The following is a 25,115-nucleotide window of genomic DNA, read 5'->3' as shown; positions in this document are numbered from 1 at the left end:
TTCAGAAATTTTATCATTCTCACCTCTGCATTTGAAAATGAGCCACAATCTCAACCAGCACCTCTCAGTGACCCCTGAAGCATGCTAATGGCAGAGCAGCTAAAAGCCCAAATTCAGGGATCTAGCGTGGAGGCTTCCTGAAGGGGCCCTCCACAAGGGACTTTTTAGACTTTTTCAAAGTTTTGTGTATTTTATCTTTTTTAAAAAAGTACCTAAAGCTGATATATTGTGAAGTGGTCTGAACTATTTAACTTAAAAATAACACTTTAAATTCCATTAGTTCCTGGATTCTAAGCGACCATTCTAACATGCACCTTATTCTCTGTCAGGGCAAAAGGAAGAGAACAAGGACCACTATCTGTTTGAATGCACACTCTGAGGGTGAGGGGCATCCGCTCAGATTTCAGAAGCTTAAAATGTGAAAAAGAAAATATATGTCATAAAATCAAGAAACAGTAATTAATTATAAATGAAAGAAAATGGAGACTTCAGGAAGTTAGAACCAGTTTAATCTGTGGCTCTGGGCACACTGGGGGCATACTCCAGGTTATATAGCATCACAGAGAAGACAGCTATTATAAGGTGGTGAAAACTAGACTTCCTTGGTTGTAACCACCTTGTAATAAAATGCGGGGTTATATTCACTCTGATGCTGTCAGAGCATCATAGCACCAAGCCCATAGCAGGTGCTCAATAAGTAAGTGTTGAATTGGAAGTTGTTGATAGTGCTTCACGTTCATTCTCCCTCTTAGGTAGACTTTGGTGAGGTAGTGGGCATGGGAGGGGGACTTCTTCTCCATCTGCAGTGTGACAGGCCCTTTCTTGGAGAGCAAAGCAGGCTGGAGTAGGCATGTGGTAGATTTCTGTCCAAATCCAGGCACTGGGCTCACGTCCTACTTCTGTCACTGATGAGTTGAATGACCTTGAGATCAGTCTTCTCTGGGCCCTAATGTCCTTCACTGGGAAAAGAAAGTATCAAGTCCTGCTTGCTTAAAGATCTAGTTCAATAATTCTATAATTCTGTATGTTTGGGTTTTGGGACGATGTTGTGTGAGGGCTGGAGGAAGGAGCAGGATGGTGAGAGGAGGTAGTTTTTATTTTGCCCCTACAGTACCTCCCCTGCTGGGAGGGCAGAGTGCTCTGTAGGGTCCAGGACTAAGAGACCTCCTACTCTGATGCTCTTGGCCTTGTCTGGGAAACAAAACCTCAGAACTGAAGATACATTTCAGAAGGTGATGAAGAACACTGTCTATTACCTTATCATGTATTCGTGTTAGGCTAGGTAATTCACACAGCAAACCCCAAAGCCTATCTATTGCCACTGAATCAATTCTGATTCATGGCAACCCTGTGTGTTACAGAGTAGAATTGTACTACACAGCAGATCATCAACCTTTTAGTCCACAGTGCCACTGGATGGGTTCAAACTACCCACTTTTATGTTAGTGTTGTTGTTAAGTGCCATAGAGTTAATTCCAACTCATGGTGATGTCATGTGATGGAGTAGAACCACCCATAGGGTTTTCGGGGTTTTTAATCTTTATGGGAACAGATTACCAGGTTTTCTCCCACAGAGTCCCTGGGCAGGTTTGAACTACTAACCTTTCAGACAGCAGCTGAGCAGTAACCATTGTGTCACTAGGGCTCCTTTTTAGGTTATTAAAACAAACAAACAAACAAATAAACTCACTGCCATTGAGTTGGTCCTGACTCATAGTGATTCCTCCTTGGGTTTCTGAGGCAGTATCTCTATGGAAGTAGATTGCCCAGTCTTCCTTCCAAGGGGTGGCTGGTGGGTTTGAACCTCCAGCCTTCTGGTTAGCAGTCAAGTGCCTTATTTGTGCCAACCAGGGACGTCTGTTCACCATGCAGGTTGCATTAATTCACAGTTCTCCTGACAGCCCCTGGTCATTTTCAATGTATAGCTTACTTATCACAGATAATCAAACTCTGGTCAAAGTGACTGGAATCAGCTGGTGGGTTTGAACCACTGACCTTTCAATTAGCAGCTGAACTCTTAACCAGTGTGCCACCAGGGGTCCTTTCATTTTAGGATAGCTTTATATGATATTGGCTCAACATTCTTTGTTGTTGTTAAGATTGATTACTTGTTGAAATGGCCCAGATTTTAGGGTCAAATCAGCAGGAAATGAAAAGAAGTAGTTTATGATTTCAGTTTTAAAACATCAGACAGAAACGCAAGCTTTTATTTTGTTCAGTAAAAAAGCAGTTAGTGATTCTTAAAATGACAATGCAGTGTTCCCTACTTGAAGAAATCACGAAAAGGTGTAAACTTAGAAAATTGAAAATTAGAGAGTAATGTTTTTAACTGTAAGAAGATTTTGTTTAATACAGTGATTCATCTTATGGTTCTAGTTCCTTAGAAGAGGTTAAAGTACTGTTCAATTATCTCTCCACCACCAAAATGTGTATACTACTTTATAATATTTAATATAAATTGTATGTTTCATTCATTTATATATATATATATATATATATATATATACACACATATATATGTGTATGACATGAAGCACCTATATTCTGACCGAGATATCTTTCCTAAAGATTTGAATTTACATTATATTTACTCACTTATGTATTCAAACAAATATTGATCAGGTCCTAATGTATGTGAGGTCTGGTGCTAGTCCTGAGGATACCTCTTGATCCCCTGACATTTATTCCTTTTCCACTGATTCCCAGAGGGAGCTCTAGTAGTGTAGTGCCTAAGGCACTTGACTGCTAACCAGAAGGCTCGTGGTTCAAACCCACCTGCCACTCCTTGGAAGGAAGATGGGGCAATCTACTTCCATAGTGACACTACCTCGGAAACCCAAGGAGGGGTTGCTATGAGTCACATCCGACTCAATGGCACATAACAACAACAACAGCTTCCCAGAGTCTGGGTGAAAGTATGGGTACAATCCACTAGAGAAGGGGATAATAAACATATTAGGATAAAAAGTAATGCCCTTCAAGAACCACTGATGTTGAACTTGAACATCAAAATAAACTTTAAGTCAGAGGTTTGGGAACTTTTACTAATGAAGATTGGCCTAAAGCAGTGGGTCTCAGAGTCTGGCCCATGGACCAGCAGCATTGGCATCACCTGTGAGTTCATTAGAAACGCATATTCATGCCTTACCTTTCAACTTACTGAATCAGAATCTTTAGGGATGAAGTTCAAGAAATTGTGTTTTAACAATTCTCCAAGTGATTTCTATATACATTAAAGTGTGAGAAGTTAATCAGGCTTCTCCTGGGCAAAATCCTAGAAAAAGTCTTCTCTCAAACCCTCATAGCATTGCTGTTGAGTTTGATCATGTGCTGGCATCATAGCTACAGTTTCATTTTCAAAATCATACAAGCATTTCCAAACAAAGTCATTTATACAAAGTCAGGAAGGAAAATAGCAAATTCTCTGTAATAATCAAAAGGGAAAATATTTGGACAGGTAATTTTAGGAACCAGCTATGGATCACTATGTGCAATAATGAAGTTGAGCAATTAGGTTTGGAAAGCCACAGCACAGAAAATAATTAACCCACAAAGTAATCATCTTGTAAGTCCCAAAGCTAATGATTAAAATCAACCTGAAACAAATGATTGTTTAACTTTTAAGCTGTGCTTGTTTTAGCCACAGTGTGCGTCAGGTGTGAGCCCCAGGGAATTCCTTTGCCTGCAGAGAATGGCTGGAGGACAAGGGCATGCGTCCATTGCTCTGCTTCTCCTTCCCTGGGGATGGTTGCTTAGAGTATCACAAAATTCCACTCCAGTTTAGGGCGAAGAGGTTGGCTGGGCTACTCAGCCCTGCTCAGCACTGAGTTGCTTCAAACTCTTGAATTTTGTCTGCATCTATGGTGGTTTCAGCCATATTGAATCCTATATAACCTTGGAGGCTGTGATGCTTCGTTTTCATGCAGCTTGCTTTGCACTTTCCTTGGCGGTTTATTATTGCAGAACATGGCACCCCCTCCCCCACTTGCCTTTCCACCCAAAGAAGTAAATTAATAACTAGCAAATGAGACAGAAATGAGATCTAGAAGGTCTGAGCTTCTGAATGTCACTGTGAGCAAACAGCAGTGGAGAGAAAAGGTTCCTTTCCATCTTTATGTGCGGTGCTGTCTGTGCATTGACTTGTTTCCTGACACATGAGCCATGGCTTGAAAGGAATTCAGGCCCCAGCAAATTTTGCATTGCGCTTCAATGTGGCCTCTGGGATTGAATAAGGGCAAATCTATTATACTGTTGCCATGGAGACCCTGGCACAACTGCTGATAAAGAGTGTCTGATGTTTGGTAGGCCTCATAGCATGGTACATACCATTTAAAGGAGGGCCTGTTTGTGTGTGTGTGTGTGTGCTTAGCATGCATGTGTGATTCTGTAAGAGAGCAAGTGTGCCTGTGTGTGTGGGTGGAGTGACTGGGGGAGGTGGAGTGGAGATCAGGGTGCAGTGGGGGAGGAAGGAAGAGAGGCTGGTTTGGTATATCGTGAAGGAATGTTCTGCGTTTTTACAAAGAATTTGAAAAGACTTTCCTGCCTCTAAAGAAATTAATTCTGCTTCCTAAGAATCTACACGTTAAACAGATGGGGGCAGTAGAAGACACACAGACTCTCCGGTTGGTCTAGCAAAATTAGACTTTAATTCATCTGAAAGAATTAAGCTAATACAATAAAAGTGAAAATGTGCTCTTTTGCGTCCTTTGATGAATGTAGCCTCCATTCAGTTGTCTGTCTGAGAATCAATAGTGAGCCTTGAAGGATCGCCAGCATTTGTTAAAGCGGGCTAGCGAGATGATGGATTTTAATCATTAAAATGATTTTATAACCACGAAACAAAGGAGGCAGATCTTCCTTTCACATGCGTAATCTCAGTTTTGCCGTTATTGATTTTGCCAGTCCTAAATTCACTTTCTGTCTTGAAGGCAAATCTCACATTCCCCAAATTCCATGCCACACATCCATTTCTGGCTCTGAGTGATCAGTATGGGCCACTTGCATTTTTTTATTGGTGCCCTTTCCCCCCATCAGCCCCGCCCCGGAGACGTATGGCACGTGAAGTCCTGAGCCCCAGCCTCTTGGTTAGTGTTGTTTGAGGCAGACGAGGCATTTCGGGCGGAATCACCTACAGTAAGCAAGCGTTAGAGCTGGCGGCTCTAACAATGGGAGGCCGGGCAATCTGCGACAGTTGATAGGATTATTATTATTACAGAGCGCAAAAAGCTTCTGCTTTCTTTTCTGCTGCTTTGCAGACCTCATAAGGCCTCTCTGTGATTTCTGCATAGTTAATTTGTCAGTTTATAAATTACCACATTATGTTAACGCTGAATGCTTCAAAACACAAATATATGCACAGAGGGCTTGAATATTTGAAGTGTTTTAGTACTATGGGGAAATAATTTTGTTGTCAAGCTGTGGCAGATATAGAACTGCTAGGGGATACGTGGCCATTTCATCAGGACTGTGTCGATGATGGCCTGTGAACATCCAAGGGGGAAAATCATCTTTTATCACTATTGTGTACCGTGCCGGTCCAGATGGAGGATAAAACATGCATGAGTTGCCCGCAGCTCTGAAAATAATTATACTCATTTGCCAGAAATGTAGAAAGTGCATCCAACCAAGTTACCACCCATCATAGTGACACTCCGTTTGCATACTGATGAAGTTTAAAGCCAGAGACAATGGTGTTGGTATCAATAGCAAAGGGGGGGCTGGGCATCACCAGTGCCGTAGGATTAATAACGCCATCATTTTATATTATGCAGCATTTCACTTATGCTGCATATCAAAAGACTGCTGCCTCTGAGGTTCACCTCACTGTTTATAAGATTACAGTTTGCTTTAAGACTCCAAACATTAGCATGGATTCTTTTCAGGTTCCACAAATGAATGCAAAAATATCTGTGTTCGATAAAGTGCCTAGAATGTAATTATGGGTAAATATGTTTAGATGCCATTGTAAGTGCTTGCATGTGTATATGTGTGTTTGTGAGTGTGGGCGGGTGTATACATACCCACATGCACATGGGTGATTTTGGAAGACTGCAATGGAATATGGGAAGATAATATGTGCGTGTTAAGTCCTTCTGCTACCACAGAGTAATTGATGAATGGGTTTTTAAAATGTAGAAAGAGAATGAATACAAGTAGGACCCAAGAGAATAATTCTTTATATTGCAATCAGCTCAGCTTATATGTACTTGCTTTAATCGTAGAAATCAGCAATAAAAAACTTAGACTTGCTTATTTAATCCTTACTGAGTAAAAGAGAACATCTTGTAATGACCTTTTACAATATTTCAAAATATTAAGTTATTTTGATACGTCTCTCATTTTTAGATGGCGAGAAAATAATCAGAGCAGCCATTATGAGAAGATTAACGGATTTCTTTAAATTTTTGAGCCCAGCAAACATGCATGTAGGAGTCAAGTATAGGTATTTTTCCCATGGAAACCCGAGTTCCCATAGGTGTTCCACCATTTGAAAATAACCCAATAATGATGTTGTCATGTTTATTTTTAAATAATGATTTTAATTAAACCCCCTAAAAAGGGGGAAAAAATTTCTATACCCCTCTCATATGATCTGTACTCTGATGACACAAGTGTGGTTTCCCATTTTACACTGGTGTCAGGGGGACAAGGATAACAATTTCCATCTCATCATGTGAGAGACACACTACACTTCTCTCTGCACAAAGCTTCAGTGTAATAAGACGAAGGGCTTTATATTTTAAAACACCGATAAAATAACTGGGGAGAAGTACAGTTTCTACAGAAAGGGTCAAAGACAAGAACGTAAAGCAGGATATCACAGAATATTTTTATATGGCTACAAATATAGCTGCAAATATGGCTACAAAATGCTTCACTGTATGGCAGATATTTTCCAGCTACCTGGGGCAGACCAGTACATTCTTGATAGGAATTCAGGTTCTACTTAGAATGTTGTTGCTGTTGCTAGTTGCCATTGAATTGGTTTTGACTCATGCTGACCCTGTGTACAACAGAACAAAACACTGCCCAGTCGTGTACCATCCTCAGAATTGTTGCTATGCTTGAGCCCATTGTTGCAGCCACTCTGTTAATCCATCTCATTGAGGGTCTCCTCCTCTTTCACTGACCCTCTACTTTACTGAGCATGCTCTCCTTCCCCAGGGACTGGTCCCTTCTGATAACATGACCAAAATACAAGAGATGAAATCTGGCCATTCTTGTTTCTAAGGAGCATTCTGGCTGTTCTTCTTCCAAGACAGATTTGTTCATTTTTCTGGCACTCCATAGTATTTTTCAATATTCTTCGCCAATACTGCAATTCAATTAGTTGGTCTTCCTTATTCATTGTCCAGCTCTCACATGGATATAAAGTGATTGAAAATACCATGGCTTGTATCAGGCACACCTTAGTCTTCAAACATATCTTTGCTCTTTAACACTTTAAAAGTGGTTTTTTTTTGCAGCAGATCTACCCATTGCAATACATCGTTTGATTTCTTGACTGCTGCTTCCCTGGGCATTGATTGTGGATCCAAGTAAAATGAAATCCTTGACAACTTCAATCTTTCCTTCTTTTATCATGATGTTGCTTATTGGTCCAGTTGTGAGCATTTTAGTTTTCTTTATGTTGAGTTGTAAATCCATACTGAAGGCTGTGCAGTCTTTGATATTCATGAGTAAGTGCTACTGGTCCTCTTGGCTTTCAGCAAGCAAGGTTGTGTCACCTGCACATCACAGGTTGTTAATGAATCTTCCTGTAATGCTGATGCCATGTTCTTCTTCATATAGTCCAACTTCTTGGATTATTTATTTGGCACACACATTGAATAAATATGGTGAATAGATACAACTCTGACACACACCTTTCTTGATTTTAAAACTTGCAGTCCCCTTGTTCTGTCCAAATGACTTCCTCTTGGTCTATTTACAGATTCCTCATGAGCACAATTAAGCATTCTGGAATTCCCGTTCTTTGCAATGTTATCCATAATTTGTAATGAAACGTGGAAGAGATAGGGAATCCCCACAGCTCAAGAGAAAATGGTTGAGAGTGAGACAAGCAAGCTAAGACCTGTGAGGACTTTCATGAGAGTAGGTGGCAGGATGCACTGTTGGTAAATTGAGCACATAAAGAGGCAGGTTGACAGAAATTAATGCTTCTGCCTTCCCTTTCTTACAATATTGTATTGTCCACAGTGAGAATTCCACAGGATAATGGGCAAAGACCTTAGGATAATACTGAAACTGTCAAAATCCAAATTCTTTTTTAAAAAATTTTATTGTGCTTTGGATGCAAATTTACAGAACAAAATTTGTTGTACATTCAATCCTTCATGTACATTTGATTTCACGTACCAATTTTCATCCTTGATCATAACAAATCTTCCTCCCCTCCTGTCCCTATGACTATCCCCTCCCTGTGCTTTTCTTAACTATGCACTCCTGGCTGTCCAGCTTTCCCTCTATGTGAATGCTGTCCCTTTGATGCCCCATGGCCAATTGCTCTAAGGGATCTGTCACCACAGAGTAGATGGGTACATCACCTTGGGATAAGTGTTCTCCATGTAGGTCTTTCCACTGTTGGGCTGAGAGTTAATCCATGGGAGTGAGTCCAATTCTAAACCTGAAGAGTAACCCAGGGCCATAGTCTCGGGGATTCCACCAGACTCTATTTGACCAGTAATTCTGGTCATTTTTGTGCTTTTGGATTTTATTCCATATTTTTCCTCCCACTCTATCAGGATCTCCAGGTTTGATCCCTTTCCAAGCAGTTGTCATTGGTAGCTGGGGACCATCTAGTTCTTCCAGTCTTAGGGTCCATCATATCCTTGGACTAATTGTTTCCAATGCCTTCGATTTTCTTCACTCTTCTTTGCTTCAGATGAGAGGAAACCAATAGTTGCCTCTTAGATGGCCACTCAAAAGCTTTTAAGACCTCAGTCGCTACTCACCAAAGTAGGTTGTGGAACAAGATTTTTATGTACTATATTGTGCTCACACCTAGACGTGGGAGGCAGGGGAGGAGCCAGGGCTGAGACAGAGCAGCGAGAACCCAGGTAAGGGCAGGCAGATAGGCCACACATCCAGACGCAGGAGGCGGGGGAGGAGCCAGGGCCAAGACATAGCCATGGGAGCCAGGTAAGGGGAGGGAGACAGGCCACACATCCAAGAGCCAGGAAGGGAGAGGGGGAAGCCAGGGACGATAGCACTGCAGGATCCAGATAATGAGAGGGCGGAGAGGATTCAAACAGGTAAGGAAGACAATCTTGTCTGTCAGTCTTTCATACTGTGGCAGCTTGTGTGTTGCTATGAGACTTGAGGCTGTGCCACTGGTGTCTCAAAGGCCAGCGGGGTTGCACATGGTACACAGGTTTCAATGCAGCTTATAGACTGAGAAAGACTAGGAAGAAGGAATTCCACTTCCCAAAGAATTGACCAGAGAAAACCTTATGAATACCAGAGAAACACTGTCTGATACATTACTAGGCAACTTTATGAATAGCCCTGAAACATTGTCTGATACAGTGCAGGAAGACCAGGCCCTTAGGTTGGAAGGCACTCAAAATACTAGTGGAAAAGAGCTGCATCATTAGAGTAGAACCAACCTTAATGATATGGATAAAGTAAAGCTTTCAGGACCACTATGTGGTGATGTGCCATGACTCAATTTGAGGAGAAACAACTGCAAACACCCATTAACAATTGGAACATGGAATGTATGAAGTATGCATCCAGGAAAATTGGAAGTTGTCAAAAATGAAATAAGATGCATAAAGATTGATATCCTAGGTATTAGTGAGCTGAAATGGACCAGTTTTGGCTATTTTGAATCAAACAACCACATGATCTACTATGCCAGGAATGACAGTTTGAAGAGAAATGGCATGGCATTCATTATCACAAAGGCTGTTTCAAGATCCGTTCTGAAGTACAATACTGACAGTGATAAGATAATATCTATATGCCTACAAGGAAGACCAGTTAATACTATGGTTATTCAAATTTATGCACCAACCACCAAAGCCAAAGTTGAAGAAATTAAAGATTTTTATCAACTTCTGCAGTCTGAAATTGACCGAACACACAATCAAGGTGTGTTAATTATCACTAGTGATTGGAAACAAAGAAGAATTACCAGTAGTTGGAAAATTTGGTCTTGGTGACAGAAATAACACTGGAGACTGCATGATGAAATTTTGCAAGACCAATGACTTATTCATTGAAAATACCTTTTTTCAACAATACAAATGGCAGCTACACACATGGACATCACCAGATGGAGTACACAGGAATCAGATTGACTACATCTGTGGCGGGAGGCATTGGAAAGCTTAATATCTTTAACCAAAATAAGGCCGGGAGCTGACTGTGGAATAGGCGAGCAACTGTTCATATGCAAATTCAACTTGAAGTTGAAGACAATTAAAACAAATCCAAGGGAGCCAAGACATAACCTTGAATATAACATTTAGAGACCATCTAAAGAATAGATTTAATGCATTGAACATGAATGACCGAAAACCAGAAGAATTGTGGGATGACATCAAGAACATCATCCATGAAGAAAGCAAGAGGTCATTAAAAAGATGAGAAAAAAAGAAAAGACCAAAATGGATGACAGAAGAGTCTGTGATGCTTACCCTTGAGAGGAGTGTAGCCAAAGCAAATGGAAGAAATGACAAGATAAAAGAGCTGAACAGAAGATTTCAAAGAGCAGCGTGAGCAGACAAAGCCAATTACTATAATGAAATATGCAAAGACTTGGAGTTAAAAAACTGAAAGAGAAGAACCCACTTTGCATTTCTCAAGCTGAAAGAGCTGAGGAAAAAATTTAAGCCTTGAGTTGCAATATTGAAAGATTCTATGGGCAAAATATTGAATGATGCAGAAAGCATCAAAGAAGATGGAATACAGAGAGTCACTGTACCAAAAAGACCTGGTCGATCTTCATCCATTTCAGGAGGTGGCATATGATCAAGAACCAATGGTACTGAAGGAAGAAGTTGAAGCTACACTGAAGGAATTAGCAAAGAACAAGGCACTAGGAATTGATGGAATATCCACTGAGATATTTCAACAAACAGATGCCCTGCTGGAGGCATTCACTTGGTTATGCCAAGAGATTTGGAAGACAGCTACCTGGCCAACTGACTGGAGGAGATCCATATTTGTACCCATTCCAAAGAAAGGTGATCCCACAGAATGTGGAAATTATCAAACGATATCATTAATATCACATGCAAGTAAAATCTTACTGAAGATAATTAAAAAATGGTTGTAGCAATATATTGACAGAGAACTTCCAGAAATGCAAGATGGGTTCTGAAGAGGATGTGGAACAAGGGATATCATTGCTATTGTCAGATGGATCTTGGCTCAAAGGAGAAATAGTAGAAACAGAAAACTCACATCTTCTATCTTAATCCATGGCTTGTTGTTGTTGCTGTTATGTGCCGTCGAGTCGGCCCCGACTCATAGCGACCCCTCCCTGGGTTTCCGAGGCAGTATCACTACGGAAGTAGGATTGCCCAACCTTCCTTCCGAGGAGTGGCTGGTGGGTTTGAACCGCCAGCCTTCTGGTTAGCAGTCAAGTGCTTTAGCCACTATGCTGTGGCTTAGAGTCTGTCAAAAATACATAAAGAGCTAAGTACCGTGAGCAGGTCAGGTTAAGAGCTCTGTGCTAATGAGGGAATGAAATGAAAAAGAAATAAAAAACAATATTGATCAATAAGTTATCTTGACGATAGAAATTGAGTATTTAAATGCAGAGGGAACTCTGAATGAAAATGTAATCAATGTCATTTGGTGACAGCATATTTTTGAGGGTAAATAAATCTGGAAATAATGTTCTCTACAGCCTCCAGGTCATGATATGAAGTACTAAACAAACTATCTTATTGAATGCAAACATTCACTTCTGTTCTTTTACCCTACTGACTGTCTTTATTATGTCAGAGGTATTAAAACAGAAAAAGAAGCTCTTCTTCTGCCCCTTTCCCTTTTCTTCTTAAATGAGTCACTCCTAAAGTCTCTGTTGTTGTTGTTATGTGCTGTCGAGTCAGACCCGACTCATAGTGACCCATCCTTGGGTTTCTGAGGCAGTATCACTATGGAAGTAGATTGCCCAACCTTCCTTCCGAGGATTGGCTGGTGGGTTTGAACCGCCAGCCTTCTGGTTAGCAGTCAAGTGCCTTAGGCACTACACTACCAGAGCTCCCCCTAAAGTCTCTAGGTGATGTAGAACAAGATTGGGACCTCTGGTAGCTTAGTGGCTAAGACACTTACCTGCTAACCAGACGGCTGGTGGTTCAAACCCACCAGCCACTCCTCGGAAGGAAGGTTGGGCAATTCTACTTCCGTAGTGATACTGCCTCGGAAACCCAAGGAGGGGTCGCTATGAGTCAGGTTTGACTCCACGGCACATAACAACAACAACAAAACATGATTGGCTCCAATCTCTAGGAAAGGAGGAAACCAAAGTGGCCTAGAGCCTGCGTGGGCTGAGGAAGGTGTTGGGTAGTATGGTGGCTTGACATAGCTCAGCAGAGCTCGAGCAAGGTAATAAGTGTGTTCATGCAGGAAACTGGCTCAGGATGAGGAGTCAGAAAAAGGAGTGAGGAGGGTGTCTATGGGTGGTGAGGTGTGGCGTGGTGAAACCAAGCAGAATGAAGTGGGCATCTATGTGTGAGAGTGGCTCAGTCTGGGATATTAGAGTCCACCAAGGGTGAGTTGGTTGTCCACACAGAGGGGTGGCTGGTCAGGGGTGACAGAGTCCACATAGGGAGGAGATGATGGTGGAGACAGTAGCTTAGTTACATATGGGAGTATTATTCAAATATGTAAATATATAAAGTATAATGAGAAGCAGATTATTCAGAGTTGGAGAAAGGAGTTGCAAACATGGAAAGCGAGAAAACTGGAATGAATCTTATAGTATTGGCTTGGGATTGGAGATAAGTGCTAACTCATGGTTTTCAATATATATATAGAAAACAAAACAAAATCTCACTGGCATTGGTTCATTTCAATTCATAGCAACCCTCATTGGGTTTCCAAGGCTGTAAATCCTTATGGTAAATCCTCATCTTTCTTCCATGGAATGGATGGTGGGTTCAAACTACCTTTGGTTAGCAACCAAATGTCTTAACCATTACACCATCACAGCTCATTATATAGAGATAAATATAAAAATAATTATAGATATAACATACATTCCTTAGCTCTGTCCACTGTAATTACCTAGAAAGTGCAACAAACCAACAGTGAAGAGTATACCTAGTGCCCAGATCTTGGTTTCTAACACTATTCTCCACTAAAAGGAGCCAGAACTTCTTGGATAAATGGATGATTCCAAGGTTGAGCAGGGAAAGAGTAAAATGAGCAAGAAACATCTTGCTGTGTCAAAAGGAAGTGCTCAGAGAATTATGGGGACATGTCAAACCAGCTAGAAGGAAGCCTACTGGCAAAAGTGGTGGGAATTTAGTTATCAAAATAAATAAGGCTGTTAATAGATTATAGCCCATGAATAAAATACTATGAATCCTTACAGAGATAAATAAATGAATGAATGAATTCATTATATCAAAGTTTGATAATGAATAGAGTATTTACATAGTTTCAAAGTACATTCTTACAAAATATTTATTAACTAGAAAGAAAAAGCAAGCAGCTTTACAGAATGCTTCTTAATCAGGTGATCTAAGTGAATATTACCAACAGTGGGACAGATAAAAATTGTGCAATACCTGATAAAATGCTTTGAAAAGAACATGCAATCACTTCATTACTTCTATTATATTCCTGAATAAGGCAATAAGAAAACATCGGACAAATTAAAATTGAGGAACATTTTATAAAATACCTGACCTGTCAGCTTCAAAATCATCAAGGTCTTGAAAGTCATGAAAAGATCAAGGAACTGTTCCAGATAGAATAAACCTAAGAGACATGACAACTAATTGCAATTTGTGCTTCTGAACTGCATTGTTTTTCTACAAAGAACATCATTAAGAAAGCGTCAAAACTTGAATGGTCTGAGGATTGGATGATAGGAATGCACCAATGTGAGGCTTCTGATTTCGTTGATTGCTTTGTGGTTATATGATTCCAAGTGGCCAAAGCCAGTACATTTCAGCTCACTAATGCCTAGGATATCAATCTTTATGATTCCATTTCATTTCTGAAACTTCCAATTTTTCTAGATTCATACTTCTTACATTCTATGTTCTGATTACTAATGGATTCATACTTCTTACATTCCATGTTCTGATTACTAATGGATGTTTGCAGCTGTTTCTTTCCATTTTGAGTTATGCCACATCAGCAAATGGAGGTCCTGAAAGCTTTACTCAATCCATGTCTACTCTGAGGAGGCAGCTCTTCCCTAGTCATATTCTGGGTGCCTTCCGATCTGAGGGGCTCATCTTCCACCACTATATCAGACAATGTTTCAGGGCTATTCATCAAGTTTTCCAGTAATATATCAGACAGTGTTTCACTGCTATTCATAAAGTTTTCACTGGCCAATTATTTGAGAAGTGTATGGCTCCTTCCTTCTTCCAAGCCTGCCTTAGTCTGGAAGCCCCGCTGAAACCTGTCCACCATGGGTGACCCTGCTGGTATTTGAAATACCGGTGGCATAGCCTCCAGCCTTACAGCAACACTCAAGCCACTGTAGTGCAACAAACTGACAGATGAGTAGTGGGGTTATATAGGAGAATATCCTTTTTTTGCAGGAAATATATAGCATAGTGTTTGGACATCAAGTTAGCATTTTTTTTTTTCTCAAATAGTTCAGGAAAAAAGAAGTTCTTTGTAAGTAAAACTTTTACATTCTGTGAGTTTGTGATTGTTTCAAAATTTAAAAAAATATATGTTAAAAAAATAAAAACCAAAAAAACTCCTTTGTATCAATTGTCTGTGAAGATACAATAGCCTTCAAAGCATTCCTGGTAATCTGAATGAGATAAGGCATTAATACATTTTCCAAATGGGACGAGGAAGAGAGAGAGAGAGAGAGAGAGAGAGAGAGAGAGAGAGAAAGGGAAAGATGGGACTTTAATCTGAGGAGGGTAGGAGCTGAGAAAGGTGACTTCCACTGCCTCATCTTTGACAGCCTGGCCTGGTGGTTCAGAGTTGCAATCTGCAGCTTATCACTTCATTCATCATTTGCATATGACCATTCCACAGTTACCCTGTCATTAGGTCCACAAAGAAGCTGGAGGATCCTGATTAGCTAATCAGCCATCTTGGTTGGGAAACAGTCTATCGATATGGCAGAAGATATTAGCCAAAAACTAACAACTGGAAGAATTTCTGAAGGCTTATTTAATCCCCTCAGTGAGAAAAACAAAACAGTCATAGAATGTGAGGACTCACTAGAGTTCTTAGATCCACTGTTCCAAGTCCCTCGCTTTACAGAAAAGAAAACCCAAACACGGGGTTAAATGATTTAGCCAAGGTCTCACTGCTACTGAGTGCCAGAACTCAGAAAAAACTCAGGTTCTTGTACACATTGTTTCTAACCTAAAAAAAAAAAAAACCAAACCCACTACTATGGAGTTGATTCTGACTTCTGACTCATAGCAACCCCCATAGGGTTTCCAAGGCTATAAATCTTTCCAGAAGCAGATTGCTTCATCTCTCTTCTGTGGAGTGACTGATGGGTTCAAACCACCAATCTTTTGGTTAGCAGCCCAATGCCTTAACCACAGCACCACCAGAGGTCCTACATCGTCTCTAGCATCCATAGTTGATTTGTGTGCTCATTTAGTGTCATGTAGCAGTAGAGTTTATAAAGGGGCAGGGGAAGCCCTTTTTTCCCCTGGTGGTTGGGTCTGAGAATTGTTTGATTAATTGATAAAGTCAGTTAAAGTGGAGAAGACATGGAAAGTGATATGTACATACCTTAAACATTTTATGTCAAGAGCATTTTCTTTGTGACTGCATCTTTTGATTGGAGATCCAAGTGTCTTTCTTATACAAACTTCAGCTTTAATGCATCATCTCTGATTGTCAGTTTCTTGGTGGTATAGTGGTTAAGGCATTTGGCTGCTAACCAAAAGGTCAGTGGTTTGAATCCCCCAGTGCTCTGCAGAAGAAAGATGGGGCAGTCTAGTTCCATAAAGATTTACAACCTTGGAAATACAATGGGGATCTCTATGAGTCACAACTTGATGGCAGTGAGTTTGAGTTTAGAGTTTCTTTAAAGGGAAGTCAGAAGTTGAAGGTATTTGTCAAACAATCTGAGCACAGAGTCATTCTAGACTTTAATATGCTTTTCCCTTTCACTTTTTAAAAGAATTGTCTCATCTACATGTAATTCAACAGCAATTTTATTAGATGTGTGGCGTCAGGCAAGTTACTTAACCTCTCTGAGCCTCAGTTGCCCTTTCTGAAAACAGAATTATAACTATATCTAAACTGTAAAGTTGTTGTAAGGATTCAATGAGTAGATCTATGTGGTAGGCTCTCAAGGATACCCACATCCTAATCCCTGGCACCTGTGAATATGTTACCTTACCTGGCAGAGGTGAATATGTGATTAAGTTAAGAATCTTGAGATGGGGAGATTATCCTGGATTATGAGGTGGCCCCAATATAATCACAAATGTACTTATAAGTGAAAGAGGGTGTTAGGAGAGTCAGAGTCGGAGAGGAAGATGTGATGATGGAAGCAGAGGTCAGAAGGATGTGATTTCTAGAAGGGGGCTACAAGTCAAGGAATGCAGGGTGCCCCTAGAAGCTGGAAAAAACAGGCAATGAATTCTCCCCTACTGCCTCCAGAAGGAATATAGCCCCGCCAACACCTTAGTTTTAGCTCTGTAAAATTAATTTCATATTTCTGACCTTCAGAACTATAAAAGAATAAATTTGTGTTGTTTTAAGCCACTAAGTTTGTGGTAAGTTTTTAATGAAGCAATAGGAAATTAATACAATATGCATAGTTGGAACAGTACTTGACACATAATAAGCACAAACATTTATTTACTATTGTTATTCTGTCTCTTCAAAGCATTCAGCTTTGTTTTCAGGGAAGAGAAATTCTTTGTTGTTATGCTTATGTTTTGCTGGTTTATATAATATTTGGTAATGTTACATATCTATAAAACAGATGGTATAAACAGGTTTCTGAGTGAGCTGCCTATTCTGTTGGCCCCTCCAGCTCTAGTCTGCTCTGTGTCTCTGGAGGCTGGCCTTATGGACTGCATAGTGGGCTTTCTTGCCCTCTAGCTTCAGCTGGTATCTACAGAAGGAGATCAAAGGGAGGGAGAAGACAAGAGTGAAATCAAGATATTTGTTATCCCATCTCTCTCTCTCCTGGCCTGTAAGTCAGCAGTGGTTGCGTTCCTCTTCCAAAGGCCATGGCATCTGTTGGGTGGCCTTCTTCCATGGCTCTCTCAGGTTTCTGGTAAACTCTTCTTACTCTTGCTCCTTCCGGCTAGATGGAGTACCAGCTCCCTGTTGTTACTAGTCCCTGATGCTTCATCATCTTTTATTGACAAGGCTTTAAATTCTTAAACTCTCCTCACTTACCCTCACTGAATGTGGCATCCTTTGTGGACCATGACTGATATAATAAATAACCATACCATTCAAGCAGGGAGAAGAAATGCCCAGGAATAAATGTGAGGTCACTGAGTGGCGTATATAGCCATGAGTGGTCAGTATGTCTTGGACATAGAGAAAGAATGAAAAGTATTGGTTCAGCTGATAAACCTGTCAATGCCCTGCAGCCAAAGACCACCAGGAACACATGTGTAGTTGAACAAGTCAGGTTTACTACTTGTTGCGATGAGGGAGGCAGCACACCATGGAGAACCATGACAGCATCTCAGTAAGAGGGCGTTTGTTGTTGTTAGGTGGTGTGCAGTAGGCTCTGACAACAAGTAGGCCCATGTACAACAGAGCAAAACACTGCCATAAGAAAGGACCTATTATAAGATTTGGGCTTGTGGTAGGTGATTTTGGGGAGACTTTAATGAAGTGGAAGGAGTTCTGGTGGCTCTATGCTTAAGGCATTGGTTTGAACCTGCTAGCCATTCCAGAGAAGAAAGATGAGGCAGTCTGCTTCCGTATAGATTTACAGCTTTGGAAACCCTTGGGGGTCACTATGAGCCAGAATTGACTCAATGGCAGTGGGTTTGGATTTTTGGTTTTGGTTTGATGAAGTGAGATATTATGAATTAAATCATGCCCACCCTCCCCCACAAAAAGGAAGTGTTGAAGCCCTAACCCCTATGCCTATAAACATGATCCTGTTTGGAAATAGGAGTTTTCTATTAATGAGGCCATAACAGATTGGGGCCTAATCCTAATTGCTTCTGAATAGTGTCTTATAACAAGACAGAATAGATACAGAGACACACAGGGAGAAGGCAGATGTGAGGATTTGTGTACAGCAAAGGAATTCCAAGTATCACCATACCAAAAAAAAACAAACCTGTTGCCACCAAGTCAGTTCCAACTCATAGCGACCCCCAGTGGGTTTCCAAGGCTGTAAATCTTTATGGAAGTAGATTGCCCTGTCTTCCTGCCACAGAATGGCTGGTGGGTTTGAACTGCCAACCTACTGGTTAGCAGTCAAATGCATTAGGCACTGAACCACCAGAGCTCCCTAAGAATCACCACAGACATCAGAAACTAGGAGAGAGGCCTACAGAAGAATCAACATGGATGAGACCCTGGTTTAAACTTTTCCCTCTAGAACTATGAGAAAATTAAGCCTGTTCTTTAAAGCCACCTACTTGGGAATTTTTTGTTGTTGTTGTTACAGCAGCACTAGGTAGCTTTTCTTTGGATTGGGTGTGTGAGGAAGCAGGGGTAATTCTATGATTGTGCATCTCAAAAAAATCTTATCTACAGAGAGGCCAAAATAACTGAAGATAGAGCTTCATTTGGTAAGGTAGCACCAAACCTGTTGCCATGGAGTTGATTACAACTCATAGAAACTTTATAGTACAGAGTAGAACTGCCCCATAGGGTTTCCAAGGCCACTCCTTGGAAGGAAAACTGGGCAATCTACTTCCATAGAGATACCACCTCAAAAACCAAGGAGGGGTTGCTATGAGTCGGGACTGACTGGATGGCAGTGAGTTTGATTTGGTTTTAATCTTTACAGAAGAAGATTGCCTCATCTTTCTCTCATGAAGTAGTAGGTGGATTTGAACCACTAAACTTTTGGTTAAATATTGAGCCCTTAACCACTGTGCCAGCAGGAGTCCTGGTAAGGTAGTATCACTCATAATAACCAAGAGACAGGGATGTTTGGTATTGTGGTTTGTACATTGTTCTTATTTTTGTCTGAGTTCTCACATGATTATAGAGTGGTCTTGTTTTTGTCCTGGCCCATCATGGTCCCAAAGTGACTTTGTCTGGCGTTGACGTTCTGTGAAATCGTTTATGTTCACCAGAAGGACAGCAGGGCTAGGTGTCAGTGCCTGGCCAGCTCTAAGCAACAGCAAGCCCAAATTGGATGTTAGAGGCTTCTGTTCTGTTTCTCAGCCTGCTTCATGGAAGTTGAAGGATGGTCTGCATTTGAATCACCCACAGAGCTTGCTACAATGTAGATCCCTGGGCCCAATCCCTAGATTCATAGCATCAACCTCTAGGGGTAAGGCCTGGATATTTGTATTTCTAGTCAGTATGCTGTGTTATTCTGATACAAACAGGTCTGAAAAAGAGAGGCATCACAAGCCCAGGTTCCCAAACCTAGATTTGTGACAACCCTTCACAGGCGGAGGCATCAAGCACTCAGCTGTAAGTTTAAATTTTCATTAGTGTCAAGTTCCAGCACCTGGAGGTTATAGAATTTTAACTCAGTGGCTCCAGCTTTTGAATTTACAAGGTTATCCGTGCTTATACATTGTGCGCCAGTTTTAGAAAAAGCTCAACTAAGGAGGTCAGCTGGTAAATGACAGAAGAGAAGGGTCTGGCCATCTATTACCATAAATCAATAAAAGGCAGACACCAGGAGAAAGTCTGCTGCCAAACAGAGGGAAAAAATAAAACAACAGGGAATTGCTTCTGGAGTCAGTGAAAACATGCACAAGGGTAAACCAAAATTCCAGAGACAGAGCTTCTCAAACATGCATGCCCGAAATCTCCTTTAATAAGGCAAAGTGTAGATCAGAAGTGAGCTGTCTAGTCAGAGCACTGCAGAGAAAAACATGAAAATCTTCTTCAAAGGAAAACCCTCGAGAATGAATGCAAAAAAAAAAAAAAAAAGCAGAGATGAAGAAGTTAATTTATTCTAAAACCACAACCAGGAGAATGTCTGGCATTTTCAAGTGTTAGGGAAGAAGCACCAAAAGTGTAAGTAGGACAGAGCCTAATAATGAACTTGATGTTGAACCTAACTTTGCGGGACTCATTTGATTCAACATTTTAAGATGGCAAGGGCAAGGGGACTTGAAACATAGACATGACCAAGTCCAGTTCAGGACATTTTTTTTTTTAATTCACTGAATTTTTCTGCTCTACAGATGCACAAGAACTGAGCTCATCATAATCAAATAACCTCACCAAAGCTTTCCTAACAAGAATTTATGTAATGAGTCTTTTTAGCCTGAATAATGCGTTTTGCCTTGAAGTCTATTTTGTCTGCAATCTCCACAGGCAGAGTGTGCATCTATAGCTCATTACCATCATTCTGATGATAATGTTACATCTCATCAATTACTTGGTAGCAAGGTCAAATTTAGCAGTCAAATCTCCCCTTTAGTGAGGCCATCAAGAGCCTATCTATCACCCTCCTCCCCGAGACTTACCCCACTGCAAAAAGCCTCCTGCTCAGGTTCTGATCCTCTCCTTTCTCTCTCCACCCCCTCATCCTGTCACAGTGCTACCAGTTACAAATCCTTCCTGATTTAAGCCCTGATTAATTGATTCGTTTCCACTTTCATTTGAGAAAAGACAAGCAAGAATGCATGAGAAAATAAGGGGAACCTGAAGGAGGGAAAGAGCCTGTATGCAAGAGAGAAGAGGATGTCTGACTTTGTAAATAGATACTGGAAACTAGAAATATGTGGTTCCCTTGAAATCTTCATCCACAGGGAGGACAGTTTTGATTGAGACTGTGATTGTATAAGCCATGCCACTGAGATTTACTTTAATTAAAGAAAAGAAAAATTTCTTAGCTGAGCAAAAATTTAAAAAATACAATAACTAATATAATATTTTTTCCCTCTGTTTCTAGAGTTTGATTCTGTCATAGAACTGTCAGTCTAACTTTCTCAAAAATTGGTTCAGTTTCACAAGAAACTTACCTGCAAAGTGACTACAGTGCAGGAATCTTTGACAATTGGCTCAGGTTTTAAATTTCTTTGTGAAAGTGCAGTTCAAATCCACAATTTATTTACTCAATTTACTTCCTAGGATTAATAAGCAAAAATACAGCCTGATCAACACCACAGTACATGGCAAACAGACTTAAAAAGATAGAAAACATTTATTTAATCAGTTCCCACAGACTATTTATAAATTAACCTTGTTTCTGAACAGTTAGGATTAAACTGTGTTACCAACAACCACTCTCTAAACTCCATCTTTTTTCCTGGGGATACTAAACCGTGAAAACACAAAACTCCCAAGAGATGTAGGGCTTTAGTCTGCCACCATTCCCTCAGTTTATATATTTTAAGTCTATGCTCTTAAATGTGGGAGCTCTGGTAGCGCAGTGCCTAAGGCACTTGACCACTAACCAGAAGGCTGGCGGTTCAAACCCACCAGCCACTCCTCAGAAGAAAGATGGGGCAATCTACTTCTGTAGTGATACCACCTCAGAAACCCAAGGAGAGGTCCCTATGAGTCGGGTCCGACTCAACAGCGCATAACAACAAAAACAAAGCTCTTAAATGCATGTAGATTCAGAACTATACTTCTTCCTAATAAATGTCTTTTGCTTATATATATTTTTTTAAAATAATGACCCTTTTCATCCATAAAAATGTTTTTTGCCATAAAGACTAACTTGTTTGCTATAATATACTCACAGTGGCTTTCTTTAAAAAATTGTGGCAAAATATATATTACAGAACATGGGCCATTTTATTCATTTCTATTATTCGGTCACATTAATTGTATTCTCCATGTTGTGCAATTATCACCACTATTTATTTCCAAATGTTTTTCACCCTCCAAAGATCATGAAATAGCACAGGACTAGGCAACATTTCACTCTGTTATACATAATAAGGTCACTATGAAGGCAACTAACAACAACAAACAGAAACTCAGTTCCCCTTAAGTAATAACTCCCCATTTCCCTCTCCCCCACAGACCCTGGTAACCACTAATTAATTTTTGTCTTTATGCATACATATATTCTAGGTATTTCATATAAGTGGGATCATACAATAGTTGTCCTTTTGTATTTGGCTTATTTATTCAGCATAATGTTTTCAAAGTTCATCCATGTTGTAGCATGTATCAGAACTTCATTTCTTTTTGTGGCTAGATAATATTCCTTTTTATGGATATACCTCAATTTACTTATCCAGTCATCTGTTGATGAATATCTGGATTGTTTCTACTTTTTGGCTATTGTTAATAATGTTGCAATGAACACTGGTGTGTGTGTATATATGTGTGTGTGTGTGTGTACACACACACACACACACATATATATATATATATATATATATTGGTATATATATGTGTATATATATACATATATACACACACACACACACACACATATATATATATATATATATATATATACTTATATATATATAAGTATCTTTTAGTCCCTCCATTCAAGTCTTTTGGATTTATAACTAGGAGTGGGATTGCTAGTCCAAATGATAATTCTATACTTAATATTTTGAGAAACTGCCAAACTGTTTTGCCCAGTTGCTGTACCATTTTACATTCCCACCAGCAATGGGCAAGAATTCCAATGTCAGGACATCCTTGCCAACCCTTGCTACTGTCACACAGGCTTTCTTTTGATGAGAATTTGTGTAATAAATCTTTTTCTTATCCATTAAATTTCAGTCTTTCTGTGCCATTGTTTTTAGTTGTGTCTCTTTTATATAGCATATGGCTAGATTTTTAAAATCCAATTCTAATGCTGAAGTATAAAGGCCCAGTCTTATTGTCTCAATTTTTACATGATTCTTAAGAGCTATCCCAGCTCCAAGGATCCCTGCAGGATAAATTGAGGCCTGTGTTACAGCTGTATCAATGTGTTTCCTATTGCCTAAATCTACTTCTTTCACTCCCTCAAAGTTGTTGTTCCTGAGCACACTAGCTAATAAACCCCCTGCAGGCAAATCTTCATCTTAGCATCTGTGTATGGAAGATTCAACCTGAGCCATCATCTTTTTCAGATAATACTTCCATTATCATAAGTTATTGAGTTCCTATTCTTGTGTTTTAGTAACTTTATCTTGAATTATAAGCTCATATTCAGTGGAAACCATCCTATGAAAATCCTGTGTAGTCTAGCCTATAGAGGTGTCACTCCAGAGTGATTTTCTGTTCACTCTGCAAGGTACTCCAAGGATATCAGTATCCCAGGACTAATTTTTATGTAAATTTCTCATCTTGACAGTTCCCAAACCAATACAGACATGTATATCCTAACTCTTACACAACACAAGGTGAAGATCTGCAATTTTCATTTCTTTTGGAATATTTTTTTCCTTCTTGTATAGCCCAAGACAAACAAACTTTCTTATCATCTCCTTGTTAAGGTGGGAAGATTTTCTCCAGGCCCCTCATTACTGAGAGCACATCCTAGGAGCATTCTAGTTTCATGATGGGCTCTTAGTTCCCATTCAGTGTCTCACAGGACCCATAGCTTCATACCCTGGGCTGATTGTGTGCTAAAACTCAAACTACTAGTTATTACTGAATTTGATAGCCACCCATGGGGAAGCTTCAGGATCAGATCCTAAGCTTATAACTCTTAATTTCAGGGACTTAGAGATTTCCATTATTTCTTGGAAGTTGATATGCATTAATATAATTTTTAACATATCACCAGACCTGACACATCCCTAAGTAGCTGAATATTTCCTTGCCCTAAGTTTTAGTAAGAAATTGAAATCATGAGGGCACTGACCTTGGAATTGAAGTGGGGAAAAGTGTAACTGAATAGGTAATGAAAAAAAAGTCAAAATGTCTCTTTCATTCTCAGGACTGGCCCTGATTGGCTAGGTACTAACATAATGAAAAGCAGTCTAGAATCCTAGTGCACTTTAACTATTTCCCTCATGGGATTGTGAGTTCCTTGAGGGCAAGAACTCAGTCTTGCTTCCTGTTGTATTCCCAGCACCTAGAATCCTTCTAAAAAAACCCCAAACCAAATCAGTTGCCATCCAGTCAGTTCCAGCTCATGGTGATCCCATGTGTGCAAAATACAGTTGTGCTATATGAGCTTTCTAAGACTGTGACAAGCAGACCTTTCTTCCAAGGTCTAAGACAGCCAGACCTTTCTTCCAAGGTTCCTCTGCATACTTTCAAACTGCCAACTTTTTGATTAGTAGTTCAGTGCATCACCACTTATGCCACTCAGAGATTCTTTTCAATAGATTCTTGTCCATTGGATGAATGAATCAGCAATAAAGCAGTGCTGTGAAAAGCAGTCAGGTATTAAAAAACAAGAAGCAAGAGTACAGTATCATATAACATCAACACTGGTCTAAGAAGTAGAATAAAAATTAAGGGAAAAGGAAAATATGAATTAATTTATCATGTCCATTAATTTCTATATTCTTTACACAGGCAATTATTGAGTTAAAGGTAAATAAAATTAAAACAGGTCCATGAGAACCAAACAATGACCTTGAGTATATCCCACCTGAATTTAGAGACCATCTTAAGAAAAGATTTGACACACTGAACACTAAGATTGAAGATCAGATCAATTGTGGGATGACATCAAGAATATCATACATGAAGAAAGCAAAAGGTCATTGAAAAGACAGGAAAGAAAGAAAAGACCAAAATGGATCTCAGAAGAGACTCTGAAACTTGCTCTTGAACATAGAGCAGCTAAAGTGAATGGAAAAAAGTAGAGTAGCTAACATAGAGTAGCTAAAGTGAATGGAACATAGAGTAGAGCCTAAGGCACTTGACTGCTAACCAGAAGGCTGGCAGTTCAA

This window comes from Orycteropus afer, unplaced genomic scaffold (assembly GCF_000298275.1).
Source record: "Orycteropus afer afer isolate SDZICR_OR568_19922 unplaced genomic scaffold, OryAfe1.0 scaffold00298, whole genome shotgun sequence".
NCBI classification, from domain to species: Eukaryota; Metazoa; Chordata; class Mammalia; order Tubulidentata; family Orycteropodidae; genus Orycteropus; species Orycteropus afer.
This window is presented reverse-complemented; position numbering follows the sequence as displayed.